This window comes from Schistocerca gregaria, chromosome 2 (assembly GCF_023897955.1).
Source record: "Schistocerca gregaria isolate iqSchGreg1 chromosome 2, iqSchGreg1.2, whole genome shotgun sequence".
Taxonomy (NCBI): Eukaryota; Metazoa; Arthropoda; class Insecta; order Orthoptera; family Acrididae; genus Schistocerca; species Schistocerca gregaria.
Window position 1 is genome coordinate 625,670,711 of NC_064921.1, and position 17,704 is coordinate 625,688,414.

A 17,704-nucleotide genomic window follows, 5' to 3' on the forward strand; every position below is an offset into this window, starting at 1 on the left:
AACCTATTCAGAAGAATGGAGAACTTCTTGTCTCTGCATTTCAACACCAGTTAGGGGCCTGAATACTGAAGGCTGTGTGCAGATGGCATGCATCCACCCAAACCATGGTGTGTGTGTATACTGTTCATATACCAGTTTGGGAGTAGAAGTTTCCAGGTCAGTTTTGGTGTGTGGCAGACCTAGAAGTACCAGGGGTAGGGCAGTAGACCATACAGAAGAATAACATGTGAGGGCAGTTTGAAGTGCAGTGGAGCTGCTTCACCATGCTGTTACCTGCAGTGTGGTAGCTGGTGGTATTTGGGAAATTTGAGTCGCAGGTGGCTGTCAGAGATCAGAAGAGAGCAAGGATGAACTGGAACCCATGCTCTGTTGTGATGTCATGATGGCAACCAAAATGGGACACCCATGTTTAAACAAAGGCTCCAGTCATAGATTGGCTGTAATGTCTGGGATAGGGGCGGCTTCTGACCAGCTAGTGAATCTGTCAGTAATTGTCAGCAGATATTGATATCCACAGGAGGAGGGTAGTAGGCTAACAGCATCAAGATGAATGTGCATGAACTCGTGTTGTATGGGGGTAAAGGTCTTGGAGCACTGGCACGTAACACAGGACCAAGTGCCATTGGTGCAGTCAAATGCACATCAGAGCAGAACAAGAGACTCCTGGAGTAATGGTTTGGCCTGCCCCATGTTCAGAAAGTGTGGCCATCTAAGTTCTCCCTCCAATGGAAGTGACCAATGAGGGTGTTTTGGGACTGGTTTCCAGTCTCTGCATCCCATTATCTGCTGCTATAGCTGGAGGTGATGGAAGCAGTCACCACAGGTCTATAAAATTAAACAAGAAAAGATTTTCTTAAGAAAGTATGACATATTTTGTCAGCAATATAAAAATAAATAACCAAATGCTCGAGAATCAGATTTTCACTCCGCAGCGGAGTGTGCGCTGATATGAAACTTCCTGGCAGATAAAAACTGTGTGCCCGACCGCGACTGGAACTCGGGGCGTTTTCCCTTTCAGGGGCAAGTGCTTTAGCATCTGAGCTACCGAAGCACGACTCACGCCCGGTACTCACTGCTTTACTTCTGCCAGTATCTCGTCTCCTACCTTCCAGACTTTACAGAAGCTCTCCTGCGAACCTTGCAGAACTAGCACTCCTGAAAGAAAGGATGCTGTGGAGACATGGCTTAGCCACAGCCTGGGGGATGTTTCCAGAATGAGATTTTCGCTCTGCAGTGGTGTGTGCGCTGATATGAAACTTAGGAAGTAGTAAAACTTCCTGTAGTAAAACATCAGCCACTTGTATGAACAGATACATAGTATGAAATGACAATCATTAGCTGTCTTACAATTAAAATATGGCTTTTAGTGCTGAGAGTCCCCAAAGAGATGTTTGGCATGCCTTCAGTGCAAAAATATTAATCCAAATTCTGTAAATAAGCCTTGGATCACAGAAGGTATTAAACATTCATACAGAACTAAGAGAGAAATTTATGCTAAAGTCAGAACAACTAATGATACACAAAAATAGAATCATTATAGATTGTGCTGCAAAATTTTAAAGAAAGTAATACAGAAGTCAAAAGCCCTTTTCTATAAGGAGAAAATAGATAAATCTAATAATAAAATGAAAACAATATGGAACATTATAAAAAGTGAGACAAAGACTAAAACAAGCAACACAGATGACCTTAAAATCAAGCATTGGGGTAACTTAATAGAAAATCAAAAAAGTGTGGCTGAAATTTTTAACAAACATTTCCTGTCAGTAACCCAACAAATAGGCTCTAGGCCCTCTGTTGAGGAAGCTATGACTTTATGTCAGGATGCATACTCCAACATAATACCAGAAATATACATTAATCCTATCACTGTAGAGGAAATTCAAACAGTCATCTGGTCTTTAAAGTGTAAGAACTCTGCAGGAGTAGATAACGTAACCAATAATGTATTGAAATTTTCATGTAAATGGATTGGTGATATTCTGTGCCATATTTTTGATGCTTCATTTCAACAAGGCATTTTTCCTGAAAGACTGAAATATGCCATTGTGAAGCCCCTACACAAGAAGGGTGATAGAGCCGAGCTCACTAACTACCACCCTATTTCACTGTTAACAGCCTTCTCTAAAATTCTAGAAACATTAATGCACAATAAAATTACTGAACACCTCATAATGAACAGACGTATCAACAAGAGCCAGTTTGGCTTTCAAAGGGGATGCAGTGTATGAATTACAAATGAAGTACTTGAATGTCTAAATCAAAAAATGATAGGAATTGGTGTTTTCTGCAAATTATCAAAGGCATTTGATTGTGTAGATCATCACATTCTCATGTAGAAAGCCAAACTACTTGGAATAAGGGGTGCTCCAGGTAACTGGCTGCAATCTTATCTTCAGGAAAGAAAACAGAAAGTAATTTTAAACAGCTCAGATGAGTCAAGGGATATCTCAGTCTGAATTGACTTCTAATAGTTGTGGTGGGGCTCAAGGCTCAACTCTGGGGCCACTGTTGTTTTTTATGTTTATAAATGATTTACCACTGTGTGCAAGCCTGCCTTGCAAATTTACTCTTTTTGCTGATGATACCACCATCTTCACGAATGGAAAACCAGATGTTAATTTCGAGGAGTCAGTTAACAACATATTCTCTGAAGTGATTAACTGGTTCAGTGTTAATGGTCTCTCTCTAAACTCAAGTAAGACAAATTTTATCCAGTTCCATACAAAAACAAAAAAAAAGTGAGAGAAATAAATGTAACATGTGGAAATCAACCAATAGACAGAATGGATGTGTCTAAATTTCTTGGAGTACATATTGATAGCAAAATGAACTGGTCCTTCCATATACAACCGACCCTAAAAAAATTGAGCTTGGCTATGTATGCTATCAGAATGATGTCTTCCATTGGAAATTTAACCACTATGAAGTCCGCATACTATGGGTATTTTCACTCCATTACAGAATTATCTTCTGGGGAAATTTAGCTTTGGCAAAGAAAATTTTTGTGGCCCAGAAAATGGCTATTAGAATTATGTGCAGAGTACCCCCTAGGACATCATGCCGTAACCTTCTCAAACTGCTGCAAATAATGACCACTGTATCCCAGTACATATTTTCGGTGATGTGTTTTGTAATTAAGAACCCTGCACAATTTCCATCAAATAAGAACTATCATAAATATAATACAAGAGGGAAAGAAAATCCTCATTGTGAACTTAAGAACCTGACAGTTTTTCAGAGGGGTGTCAAATGGTCAAGAACAAAAATTTTTAACCATCTCCCTGACCAGATAAAATGTTTAAGCGAAAATGAAACTCTTTTTAAAGCAAAACTAAAGGAACATTTATTAAATATGTCTGTTTATACATTAGAAGAATTTTATGATGCAAAAAGGAATTAGCATTTAGATAGAATTATCTATCCTGTTAACAAAGAAATGTGCTTGCAATTTTTCTCCAAATTAAAACAAGAAATTTTGTATTAACACTCAAATAAATCTGCTGTTATATATACTATATCTGTTATTCCTCTAAACTTTGTATTAACTATATGCAGTTATGTAGAAAATTTTTTAGATATTTAATGAAGACTGTTTTATATCTTTTTGTATGTTGGTTGTTTTGTATGTTTGACTTGTTCCACATCTCATGTGACGTGCTCACAATACGAGATCTACGGAACATGAAATAAATAAATAAATAAATATAGCTCTTTTCATTTAGGCAAAAACTGTGCATCTTCAATGGAACTTAAATCACTCAGGAAACAAAGGTATTTGGAAGGAATTGCCTGTGGCCAATAGTAAGACACCAGCTTCGGCATTTGCCTAAATCAAAAATGGGAAACTACAGAAAACCATTTTCAAGGTGACCAGGAAATGGTTTCAAACCACTTTGCATGCCAATCCAGGGATATCACTCAGTGCCTCAAAGTGCAGAGCTACCCCAGTCGGTAGAGAATCTGGGAAAACTGGTTGTTGTACAGTATCTTAAAATAAAATAAAATCAGACGCTTCACAACAAAAGATGGTCTTCTGAGACTGCATGTTTTTCCCTTCATTGTGCATGTTTGTCAGTTGGTAATACATGGATGCATGCATATTTAAAAATTTAATTGTGCATGGAATTCCTGGTTTCAGTTATTGTTGTATCACAAGAGGAAAATATATTTTGGTTCAAGGATTGTGGGGATGGAGGGAGGGATGCAGGGTACAACTGGCTCACAAAAATGCAAGCACCCCACTAAAAAATCTTCCAGAAACGCATCACAAACCTCTTCTGCTCTCAATAAACCGCTCGCCAACAAACTGTATTGGAATTATTTTCTTAACTGAATACTGCTCAAGTTACTTGATTGGGATATATTATTCCATTTGGACTACTACTGATAGAATTTTGAGCAAATTTTGTACAGAAATGCAACCACCACTATTGGGCAATGCTTTTCTTGATTAGTGTGACTTTTGGATGCAGATCCAAGAGTGTTTTTATGTACTGATTTTAATCGAATGTTCTTAGTAATGATTTTGTTGCTCTGCTGCTTATTGAAATGTTGCAAATCCAATGTTCCACTAGTCTCCAACTAGTGACACCTGCATTAAACTGCAATTTATAGGTTATTAGGTTGTTGTAGTAGTGAATACATAATTTTAACTTACTGTATTATTAACGGAAGAATCAGAATTTAATTTCCTCTTCTTTCTTGTTACAAACTTACTCATAACTGGAAATTATCATGTCAGCACATCGCAAAAATGCAATTACATTAGATTTAACTTGAGTTAAGAACTGAGTTCATCTTGCCTAAAGTAACTGCAAGTGCTATTGATATCTCGATAGTTGAAGTATATTGGCTGTCTTGTTGACTGTTGCTAGTGTGTATACCTTTTTCATCATATAGCTGAAACTCAAAATATCCTTCAGCTGCATTACACTGCAGTTGAGTGGCATGTAATACCATTAAGGTGATTGGCAGAGGGGGGAGGGGGGGGGGGAGGGTAGGGGTGTCCAGAACACATCGAATCCCCCCCCTTCCCCCTTTCTGGCAATATCCTTGTTTCTTCTTTGGTGAACATAATGAACAGTGGGGGAGAGAGGGATTAAAGTCGTGTCTTAAATCCTATCTAATCCAAGAATTTTATTAAATGCTCCATTATTATTGTACTTTCTCTGTTCCAATAAATAATGTGTATTACTCACCTTTTATCATAGCTTACAGTACTTTTTCTGTGAACTTTAAACATCTTGCACCATTTTAGTTTGACAAAGAGTATTCTGTGTCAACAAATTCTATGAAGATGTTTTGATTTTTTATGAAATATGTGGCACTTATGCACAAATCTGTTTATTCTATGTAATAAAGTTCATTATTTGAATATTAATACTAACTAAGTTTCAGTTTGGCTGGTGATTAAAATTGGGAGTGCAAGCCAACGAATATCATAAAAAAAATTTATCAGATAGTATCTAGACAGTTTTTTATTTTTAAAATGCTTGAATTTGTATATACAATAATTAGGTCTTGGTTTCCTACATATAAAGAATGAGAGATTTCACATTCCATCTTCTTTTTACTTTTTCTAATAGCACCAGGTACAAATACAAATTTGGTCAATCTTCACTTCACTTTCAAATCCCAGACAAAGCTTATTCCTCAATTACAAATACAGTGTGGCTATTTACAAACATAGTGCACTGGCAAGTGAAAACATATCTATACCTTTGTAGAACTGAGACACACACACCATTTGGTGGGCAACCAGTGTATAAAAAACACTAAACAATATGACTTCACAAGTCCGATAATTAAGAATTTATAATAATAAGCTTATAGAGAAAAATTGTAAGTTTGTAAAATGGAAGAAAATATTTGATGTGACCTTAGTTGTGATAAAGCAGATTTTCTGTCTGAAATTTTATGCAATATTGCCAGTAAATATTTCATAACATTTTAATTACTTTTTAAAATAAATATTTTAATTGCTGACATTTTTACACAATCTTGTTTTGGAGTTGTATCTTATAATTAAGCTGGTTTACTTCAAGTTTGACAAGCTTGTTCAGCATGGAATAACAAGTGAGAAAATGTGAACAGTAATTGTAAGTCATTCTAATTCTCGTGACTTTGTATCAAGTTGTATTGTAAGTGGGTGTCTAGAGTTCTACACTGTCTGTTACAATGCACTATGTACTCATCTTGTAATTCCCACAAATTACAGACTAGTGGTCTGAGAGTGGAGGGCTGGCATATGGTAGTGTTACAGATGACATATTCCATAGAGTTCAGATCAGATGGATTTGGTGGCCAAGCCACCAATGTGAGTTCATTATCACATTCCTCAAATGGATGTTGCACAATTCTGACCATCATTGCCCCTGATGATGGTGTGTCCAGGCTGTACAACATGCACTGCAACTTTAACAGATGATGTTGTCAGGTCAACATGAGAATATGTATGGTTCAGCTGCTGTGGATCCAAACATTCACCAATGGTTTGCTGCAAAAAAACTTGTGCCTGCAGCACAGTTGTACTGTCATCAGATCAATCATACATTACCATATTTTCTTCTTCACTAAGAAGAAAAGTCACATACCTTCATGTTCTTAAATGAATCATAGTTTAACAAGCCTCCTAGGGCTGTTGGCTTCAATTATCTAACAACAACATGCAGTTTGCCAAGTTGGGCATTTAGGAACAATGTTACATAGTAACAAAAAATGAGCATATTGCTGCTAAAACTTTTGGTATCATTGACAAAAAATTGTTCTTTGGCATATTGTCTAGTTCAGTAATCTCACTTCCATGAGAGAAATTGGTTGTTGCTTGCATGTGTGTATAGTGAAACATAACAATAAAACAAGAACTAAGGTTTCACTTAAGTTCCTTTTTAATGTGTGTAGATTCATTCACTTTGCAGTACTCAAAATACTTCACATAATTCATGGAAAACATTCACAAAAGCAAATATTCAGTACAGCTAAACAAGGGTGCATACACCTCATTCCATCTTAACTGTACAATACTAGATTCCAGCTATGCCGTCATACAGCTACAACTAAGTCATGACTCATTTCTAGTTGATAACAGACTGTGGTATACTGAGACACAAAAATCAACAACATAGATACCATAGCTTACAGCTCAGAGATATTAAAACACATCAATCCTTACATCCAAAGATATGTTTACAGTACTGACATGATCTGAATTACTCCCAATAAGGTACTTTATCATTTGATGTATTGAATCTACAATGTTTAGCAAAAAACAAGGTGTGCTGAGCAGTTCCATTCAATTGCCCACCAAGAATTTTGTAAGCATGCACATGCAAACGATTTTCTGACACTAAAATAATGGAACTGTCAAAGCACAAATTTTGAAAAATGTTAAGCTAATTAAATTTTCTGAGAATAAAATGTGTGCCATACTCATGATCACGGTAGCAACAGTGATACATAACTAACATGACCAACATAAATTTGAATTCACATAATGAATAAAACATTCTTCTAATCAGCTCATTACAAAAATTCCATGACACTGCTTTACTAATAGTACTCATGAAGAAAAATTAAGTTTCACTTATTTCACTTATAATATTTACACACAAACTCATGCATAATCATTTCCATTAAACCAAGCAGCAATCACCCTAACCAAAGCTGAAATACATGGAAGAGTTTTCATGCATATTCAAAATAGAATATTATGATTTGCACAATGTGTTAATTAAATAAAGTAACATATCTGAAAAGTTTCTCTTTAGAAATATCACATTGCTTTCATTACTCTGAAACTAAAGAAAAAAATTAAAATAATATAACTAGTTATCTTTGCATTTATCAGCATGTATGTGTGTGAAAAATAACTCACTCTAATTATACAGCATTTCATACTAAAATTTTGCAAAACTGGCATAAAACTGGTCATTGGCAAAATTCAAAAGCCAAATTTACACCACATATACAACTATTATTATTTCTAATTTCTATTTGGGTATAAGATGTCTAGAAAAAATCTAGTAGTATAAAATATGTTTACCAAATTTGTAAAATTTAGATGTTACTTTCAAATTTCTTTGTTGAATTTTGTTTATATGTCTATCTTCAAAAATAATCAGACCTGTTTCAAAATTTGGTGATATAAATCGGTAATCAGCAACATCTGAAACATTACAATGATTTTGCAAAAATAATTTTCTTAACTATTTGCATCATTGCTTTTGCCTAAAATATATTTTATAACAAAAGCCCTTTGATGTTCCCACTTTACTTTCCTCTCAACCATCGCCACCCCTATAATTACATAATGAGCCTTCAACATAATGTATTTCCAACCACAAACAACTACTATTTAACCTAAATGAACATGACACAACTCAGAATACATTTTCACTAACCCTATCTACCTTCACTGTCTACACCAACAACATGAACAACATCATCTCTACATTATCAAAAACATCGCTTTATCATCATCGAAAGCAACACCATCATATTCCCTCTACCATCAACATCTACTCAATGTCTCATAAAAATCCTGCCATGATGTATCACATTTTAATTCTCAGCTGAGCAGCTTCATATTAAAGAAAACAGATACTATTCAGTCAATTATCAATTCTAGTATGTGTTCATAATTTCTGAAAATGTTATCATCATAAATATAATGGAACCACAAAATTACTTTCTGCTCTCAGTTATAATAGTTTTCAAAGCTTACCTTCTCTACATGGTCTGAAAAAATTTCTTTCTTTAATGTCATATATTGTGTAATACCATAGGGACAATTATTTAAAAGTTACTAACATACAGTTTGTTTCAAAATGAATATCTGGGTTTCAACACTTTGTAGGATTTATTTCATTCAACCTACAATATAAATAATACATCAAATGAATTTTTTCTTTGTATACCTTTGTGTAAATGGAAGAGTATGGATCAATCTAGAGTGATTGATGAAGATGTTGAACAAGTCTTTAATTATTAACACCAAGAAACCAGTTTAGAAGTGTAGTCATGAATTAGCCATTCCAGTAATGTATGTATGTGAAGATTTAAGCAAATGCTTGTAACTAGGTCCTCATCATTTTTGTTGTTACAGGCACTGAAATCTTCAGAGTTCACATGCAAACATTGCAAATGAAATGTTGATGCATGGTGATGAAGATTTTCTCGGTCATGTTGTCTTTGGTTATGAATTGATATTTCACATAAGTGGTAATGAGAACACAAGTAATGTGTGAATCTGGGGGTAAAAAAATTTCCACAGGGTTGAGCTGTATCAATGAGACTCCCCCCCCCCCCCCCCAAATTTAATATTTTTTGTGCCATATCCCAGAAGAAAGGTGAAGACACTTTCTTTTTTGGTGAAGCAACTGTCACCAGTTTTTCTTATCTTGATGTACGAGAAGTGTTGCTCTTTCGTCAGCTATAATAAGCTGAACCACAGAACTTTATTTGGCAGCAAGATGGTGTGCCATCTCAGTGGCATAACGCAGTATGCTATTGGTTAAGTGATGATGTACGCAACTGCTGGATTTACCATAAGGGATCAGATGACAGAGCTTGTTTTGCCATGGTATCGTGTTCATCCAGTCTGATGTCATGTGGCTTTTTGGGGGCTCATAAAAGATCATGTGTATGTGCTCCTCCATCAGCTTATCTACCTGACTTGAGAAACAGAACTGAATCAGCTGTTCAACAGTTATTCCAGAATCACTGATCAAAGATTGGAAAGAACTTGCCTATCAACTTGGTGTGTGCAATGTAATGAATAATGCTCACAGAGAACACTCAAAAAACTCTGTGAGCTGATCTTTCTTTTGATGTATTATTTATAATTGTAAATTGAATGTAACAAATGCTAAAAAGTGTTAAGACGAGACTATTCATTTTGAAACACACTGTACATCTCAAAAGCTTCTACCTGTAATCAGATATTTAAAAATATCCTACTTCTTTCATGACAGTTCAAATTATTGACTGTAAATCCACTACGCAAACACAGTGACTACTCAGTCTGACTATTTGTGCAATAAATTTTATCAAACAGATTCTTATCTCTACAAATATAGTGCAGCAGTTCTAATATATACAAAGTCATATGCAATCCCATTATATAAGACAGCCAAGAAATCCGATAACACATTGCACGACATTTTATATTTTCTCCATAATATAACACAAAACAAGAAGTACTTAATTTTTTGTTCACTTGCTCAATATGTTCTTTCCATTTCAAGGTGTCTTTTAGATGGAGTCCAAGAAATTTGGTACAGTCTTTGTCCATATAGCTCTAGATTGGGTGATATCAGATTTTTTGTTTGTGCTGTGTTTATATCCATAGCTGCAGTCTTTTCAGTGTTTATTATTAAGTCATTGTCATCAAAGGAACATTTGTCAGTGGCTTCTTTTATGTTTTTAGAAGAGTTTCTTCTGAGTTTCCTGTAATTAAAACACTTGTATCATCAGCAAATTGAAATATGTTACTACTGTCATTGCTTATGTTTAGGTCATTTACATAGACTAAGAACAGAACAGGACCCATTACTGATCCTTGTGGCACTCCATATTTAACATTCAGTAGCTTGGAATTATATTTGCTAATGACATTGTCCCTTTCTTGATCTATTTCCACATATTGTTCCCTGTTCTTAAGATAAGAGTTGAGCTAGTTTTTAGCTTATTTTATCCAGAGAAGAAAATATTTTTCATAAAAAGCAGTAAAATATTTGTATTTTTCAATGAAGAGTCATTTTCAAAGTGAAACCTGTGTTTTGTTTTTAAATTATGTTTTCCATCCCACAAGTAGCAGTGATATGTCCTCTTGAATTACTGAATCATTATAAATTACAATTTGCCTACTATGTTAGGTTTAATTTGGTTAGAGTAGATGGTGCCTACAGTATTTACTTTTGTATGCACTTAATAGATTAATTAAATTATTATTGTTCCACATAGACCTGTACTTTCATATTTGCAAATTCAATTAAAAAAATTACTTTGCTCTCTTGTATTAGATTCCACATTAACCACTTTGTCCAACTACACATACTTCATAATGGCTGTGTATCATATGATTTCATCAACATAACTTACTGTCATGCACGACACAAAGTCACTAACCAATTTCTTCCACTTTACGTCAAATAATCAGCATTATTATCACAATCAGTTAAATCCCTAACACATTTCCATTTATCCTATTCTCACAACATATTCCTTTGACCTTACGATTCACCACTAACCATCATCAACAGTAATAAACTTACTTTACAGAAACATCATGACAGCAGTACAATATTCACTTCTTCAACGCCATATTACAGAGAACAACCCCAATACTCTACTTATTATTTTATTTATTTATTGTTGAGTTCCATGGATCCTTGATGTGAGTGTACCACTAGAATGTAGAACATGTCATATTATTACAGTAATAACCATATGAACATGGTCATGATGTTACAGTATAAACCATATGTAAAGAGATACATGAAGCACAGTGTTCAAATAATGACACAGATTTTAGTAGTAATAATTGTTAAACAAACAAATTATTAGATCTACATTTAATTCATATAAAAAGAGTTCTGTCAGCAATTGACATATTGGTGCTACATAGTCATTTCTTACAGCAATGCCTACATTTAAACACATTTCACTAATTATTACACAGTATCAAAATATTCCTGTAAAGAGTAGAAAAAAGTATTCAAAAGATAAATTTAGCTGTTTTGAATTCAGTCTTATCTCCAGTGACTGATTTTACATGAAATGGGAGTTCAATTTATTCTTTTATGCTTGAATAATGAACTCCTTTCTGTATCATGCTGAGATTTTTAAATCATTGTGAAAAATTATGTTTAGTTCTTGTATCATGATCATAATATTCCCTGTTTGTACTGTAAATTATATAATTATTGTTCACAAAGCACATTAGAAAAAAATATACTGCCACAGAATGGTAAGGATCCGCAGTAGTTTGTTTAAATTTCTGCAAGAGCAACTAGGTTGCACACAGCCCATAATCCTGATGCCACTCTTCTGTGCAATAAAGACTTTATTTGCTCATGAATGGTGCCTCCAGAACTGCTGCCATTTGTCATAAGTGAATGGGAATATCCAAATTACGCAGCTTTGATTGTTTACAAGTTACACACAGATGAAATCAAGCAAATGGCAAATGCTACTGAATTCAGCCTTTTACAATGGTTAGTGATGTGAACTGATCAATTTGGATTGTTATAAATGTATAATCCCAGGAACTTGAAAGACACAACTATTAATATTTCTTTGTCACCACATTTTATTTTAGTATTTTCCAGTTTTTTCTTTGCTATCTCAAATTACATGAATTGAGTCTTATAAACATTCAGGAGCAGACCATTTGAAGTCTAGTGCTTCTTTGAATATAGTATTTGTAAATTTCTCTAGGCTGCAAACTGGTGCTTTGTCAGTCATAATGGTTGAGTCATATGCAAATAGGGTGAAGTGTGCATTTCGTGTCATAGACCGTGACAGGTTATAGATAAAGGTTAGAAAAAGTAAGGGACCAAGCACCATGGTACCCCACATTTCACTGTGCCCCAGTCATAGCAGGCAGGTGCCACAGAAAAATTAGTCAATACTACCTTCTGCCTCATGTCATTTAGATATGACTCAAGCCACATCTCTGCTTTCACATACAAGTCATAGAGCCTAGCCTTCATAAGTAGAATTTTGTAATCTACAAAGCTGAATGTTTTAAAGACATCAGAAAAGAGTCCAGCTGGTGAAAAAGATTTGTGGCTTCAACCCTAGAACCTTTACAACCAATCTGATCCACTACTGTCAAAAAATGGTTTTTGAAGATAATTCCAAATATATCACGTTCATCTACCATACTCCCATTATGACACACTTTGATACTGTCCGTATCTTCTGAAATTTTTCTTGTCTCATCATTATATTCACATAAATCAGGATAAGAGCAATTTAATTTATCAGATAGGTGCTCTACAATGACTTTAATACTGAACTGAATAGTTAATACTCATGTACTCATGACAATCCTTTACATTTGGATCTCTGCTTCCAGCATTACCTCTAATAATTTTTGTATTCCTTCTTTTGTGAACAACTCTTACTGCATGCCATTAAAAACCAAAACTAATTAACTCTCAGGTTTTGTAGTGATGAACATATTTCTGTAAATTAGTCCAGAATAGTCTGAACTTTATTATATTGGCCACTACATATGTTCATTTGAAAATTACACAGTAAATATCAGAGAAAAACAAAATATTTGAAAGCCATAAAATAACTAATTGGATTAAAAAGAAAACACCACATAGTATTTAGCAAGATCATTAAGTTCACTATGCAGTCTATATCCTAACATTGTCCACATCATGACTATAAGATCAGACTCCATTTACAAATAAAGATGCGTTCTTAAGCTCTCAATAAGATATAAAATATTGTTATATTATTTTGTTTGATGCACAACATGTCCAGCTGCCAGAAGGTTTCCATGCTTTCTCATTTAATCTAATTTGTGGAACTCTTTCCTTTACAAGGTAATATTCAAAAATAATTTTTCCATCACACTTTCTATAACTCTGCGTAATGTTACATTTTACATTTTATGTTATATTTTATTTTCACAGTTTTTAAGCCCACTGAGAAACTAAAACTGTGTGCTTTAAACCACTAACTAACATGATTTCCACTGCAGTGAATAGTGTACTTTTTACCCACTAACTAACATGATTTCCAATGCAGTGAAATGATCATCATTTTCAAATGGTTCATCATAACTGACTAATATCTATGCACATAGGTTACATTATTGACACTTTATGCTGAAATTCATGATTTACAACTAGAATGTTTTGTATAAAAGTTAGGTATTGTTGCAAAAATTTCTTTATCTCCAGTATTACACAAACATGTATACTGCTCCAGAATGAGATCTTCATTCTGCAGCAGAGTGTGCACTGATATTAAACTTTCTGGCAGATTGAAACTGTGTGCCAGACCAAGACTCGAACTCGGGATCTTTGCCTTTTTCAGGCAAGTGTTCTACCATCTGAGCTACCCCAGTTTCAGTTTTTCCAGTATCTCATCTCCTCCCTTCCAAACTTCACAGAAGCTGTTCTGCAAACCTTGCAAAACTAGCACTCTAGGAAGAAAGGATATTGCGGAGACATGCCTTAGCCACAACCTGGGGGATGTTTCCAGAATGAGATTTTCACTCTTTCTTGGTAGATTACAACTGTGTGCTGGGCTGAGACTCTAACTCAGGAACTTTGCCTTTTGCAGGCAAGTGCTCTACCATCTGAACTACCCAAATACTTGTCCACAAAAGGCAAAGGTCCCAAGTTTGAGTCTCAGTCTGGTACACAGTTTTAATTTGCCAGGAAGTTTCATGTACACTACTGTTTCTAAACTGTAAACAAAATTCATTTTCATAATTAGTCTACCAATTAAGCTGATTCCACCCATAAAATTATAATACCTTTTTGGAAGAAGGTACATGTTTGAAAGTTTCATACACTTCTGTCCATATTGATCACTTACAAATGTCAGATTTTCTACAGTTTTCAGCAACTAATTTTGAAACTAATTCATTGTGAGGTGTAGGTAAAGTTCTCATCTTTAGCTCAGACCCAGAGTTCATGTTGACATAAATGCATTCTGCTTCAACTACCAAATCAGATAATAACACAAATACATTGTTATTTTCAATAGATACTCTCTCATGGCTTAAAGCCTGCAAATTTGTTAAATCCTCATCTTCACCGTTGCTGAATTAGTTACAGCCACTGGTACTGCAGTTATGGTTTCATTTGTCATTTCATTAACTCTTTCAATCTGAAGTGCATGTATACATGTTCTGCTAGGTTGTTCCCTAAGTGTTGTGGACATGTACACACATGTTGATTGGATTTTCCTAAAGTGCAAAATGATGTCTTTATCTGCCCTGAGCTGCCAAACTCTCACAGATGTAGATAAGTTACTTCCATAAGTTGACGAGTAAAAAGGATTTGAATATTTTTCATACAACATATGTGATTCATTGCATGATATCATTTGTAGGAAAATATGTTTCAAGATCTTGAATCATTTGTGAGATACGGTTATTGTTAATTCCTTGATGTGATTTGCAAAGTACAAGGATGTGAATGGGTACATCACATGTGATTGTTCTTTTAATATAAAAACCAGTAACTTGAGAATGAAATGAGATTCTTCTACTCTCAATTTTAAACAAAATTTTGATATATTGTCTACATGAGCTAAGATCAACAATATGCAAAGTTGATGCAATTTGTTTTACCTCTGCAAACTCTTTTACAATTTCTGGCAATGTTTTACATAATTTGTTGCAGCACAGTTAGTATGATGTATAACAAAAAGAAATTCAGTTCTTTATCGAGTGAAGCTATCAGACTGTAAGATGAGCCACGATCAATTTTTGTCATGTAAAGTTTTCAAATAATCTGATGATGACTCTTCTCTCAGCACAGGCACCAGCATTTTGCAAACAGTAAAGTCATAACAAAAGCAGCCTCAGCTTGGAAGGCAAAGAGTTTATCCATAGCAGCAAAAGTGTTGACTTCACTGGTGGTTGTTTTTACTTCTTGATATAAATTAGAGAGGTGTTGTGTAGTTTGGTCCTGAGAACATGCCAAATTCAAGGTTCAAAATTGAGATGTTGCATAAATAGTTCAAACATAATTGTCTTGTTGTTTTTAAATCATTCGTTGTTTCCTCAAAAAATTGAACCAAATTCATTAACACATCTCCCATTTGTGATTCTCTCACGTTTAATAGTTCTAGCACTTTGTCCTCCTTTTTAAATATATTATCTGCCTCTCTCAGTTTAGATGCTTTGCACGATTGTCTTCCTTTTTGTTACATCTTAATCCCCTCAATTTACCATTTAACACTTAACCCCCCCCCCCCCCCATCCCACCTTGTTCAATTCTGACTTTTGCTTAGATGTGGTCATATTTTGTTATTATTCTTCACATGTACCAAAATAAAGGAACTCATCACTATGTACCTAACTTTTACATATCCATCCACTGCTGTTGTTGATCAAATTGAAAATTGGTTTTTGTTACTTGTAATTATTGTCCATTATTTTGTTGCAGGTCTTTTTTGGAAAGCAACTTTCTTTATGCATCAGTTAACAATTGGTAATATTTATCATTTCCTGCATCATACATAACATTACAGTACATATGTACATTTATTTTCACTCTGGACATAGAGCTCACAAGTTTTAGCAGGGCTCTTCTCATAAATGGCTTCAGTTATCTTACAACCAACAAGTTGGGCATTTATGAACAATTAAACTATGTGGATAGTAATAAAAAATGAGCAAGTGGCTGTTAAAAACCTTTGTTCTGGTTGACATAGAATAGTTCTTTGGCAGAATGTCTAGTTTGATGATCTCATTTTGTATAAGAGAAGTGGGTGGCTGCTTGCATGTGTGGTTGTACAGTGAAATGTAATAATGAAATAGGAACTCAGATTTCACTTCTGGTTCTTTGTAATGTGTGTTGATTCAGTCACTTCAACATACTCATAACACCTTGCATAATTTAACGAAAAGATTCACAAAAAACAATATTCAATACAGCTCCACATACGTGGATCTATCTCATTTCATCTTAACTGTACAATACTAAGAATCCAGAGTCAACTATACCATGACTGCTTTCTACTCCTTAACAGACTGTGATCTAGTAATAAACAAAAATCAACAATGAAGGTACTGTAGTTCACATCTCAGGGATATCTGAATACATAAATCTTTACAACCAAAGCTATGTGTAGGATTATAGATATGATCAAAATTACCCCAAGAAGACACAAATATATTTAACATTTCATTAACAAAACAAATAATTATACAAAAAATAAATGTTATATTAATAATATATGTCCAGATGTTACATAGTTCATTTAAATATCATAATGTACAATACTTTGTTTAAAAGAAGGTGTGCTGACCAGTTCCATTACAATGGCCATGCAGAACCTTGTGGTGTACTCATATTTTCACAGTCCTGAAAATCTTTCCACAGTCACTCATGACAGTAACATGAGCACAACAGGTCTGCTTCTGCCACCAGTACTTGGCAGACCCAGATGATGGCGTGTCCAAGTGCTAGCTGACCCCAACAGCACCTAACTTTCTTGATCTGGTGGGAACCAGTGTCACCAGTGTGGCACGGCCTTTGACCATGTTAGCTTTATATTTGTCTGTAATTCTGTGCAGCCAATATTTTGTTCTTTTCATTAATAGTTGTGGCCTATGCTTTTATCCTGTCATGTGGGCCTATGTGGTGCACAAGATACTCTTGATAAATTTAAGGTAGAAAGGAACTAATTCTGGAGCGTATAAAGTAAAACATCTAACTGTAATTCTGGCAGGGACTGGTGTGTTGTTCATTTTCCCTGACACCACTATGGTACATTGCCAATGGCGATCGTCTACACCCAATATATACACTTTGCCCCAACAGGTCTTGAAAGGTCCAGTGTCATTCTCTAACGATAGGCATCATTGGATGCGGATATGGAAGGTCATTGGTTGGCACACTGCTCTCCCAGCTGTTGTCAGTTTTTATGACAGGAGCTACTCTTCTCAATCATGTAGCTCATAAATTGGCCTCACAAGGGCAGAGTGCAGCCCACTTTC

The 17,704-nt window shown here is 34.8% G+C and overlaps 1 protein-coding gene across 1 annotated transcript in view; it reads left to right on the forward strand.

Moving 5' to 3' along the window:
* The window catches only part of LOC126335903 (uncharacterized), a 388,142-nt gene that overhangs the window by 144,738 nt on the left and 225,700 nt on the right, over window positions 1-17,704 (forward strand). The window lies entirely within an intron of this gene.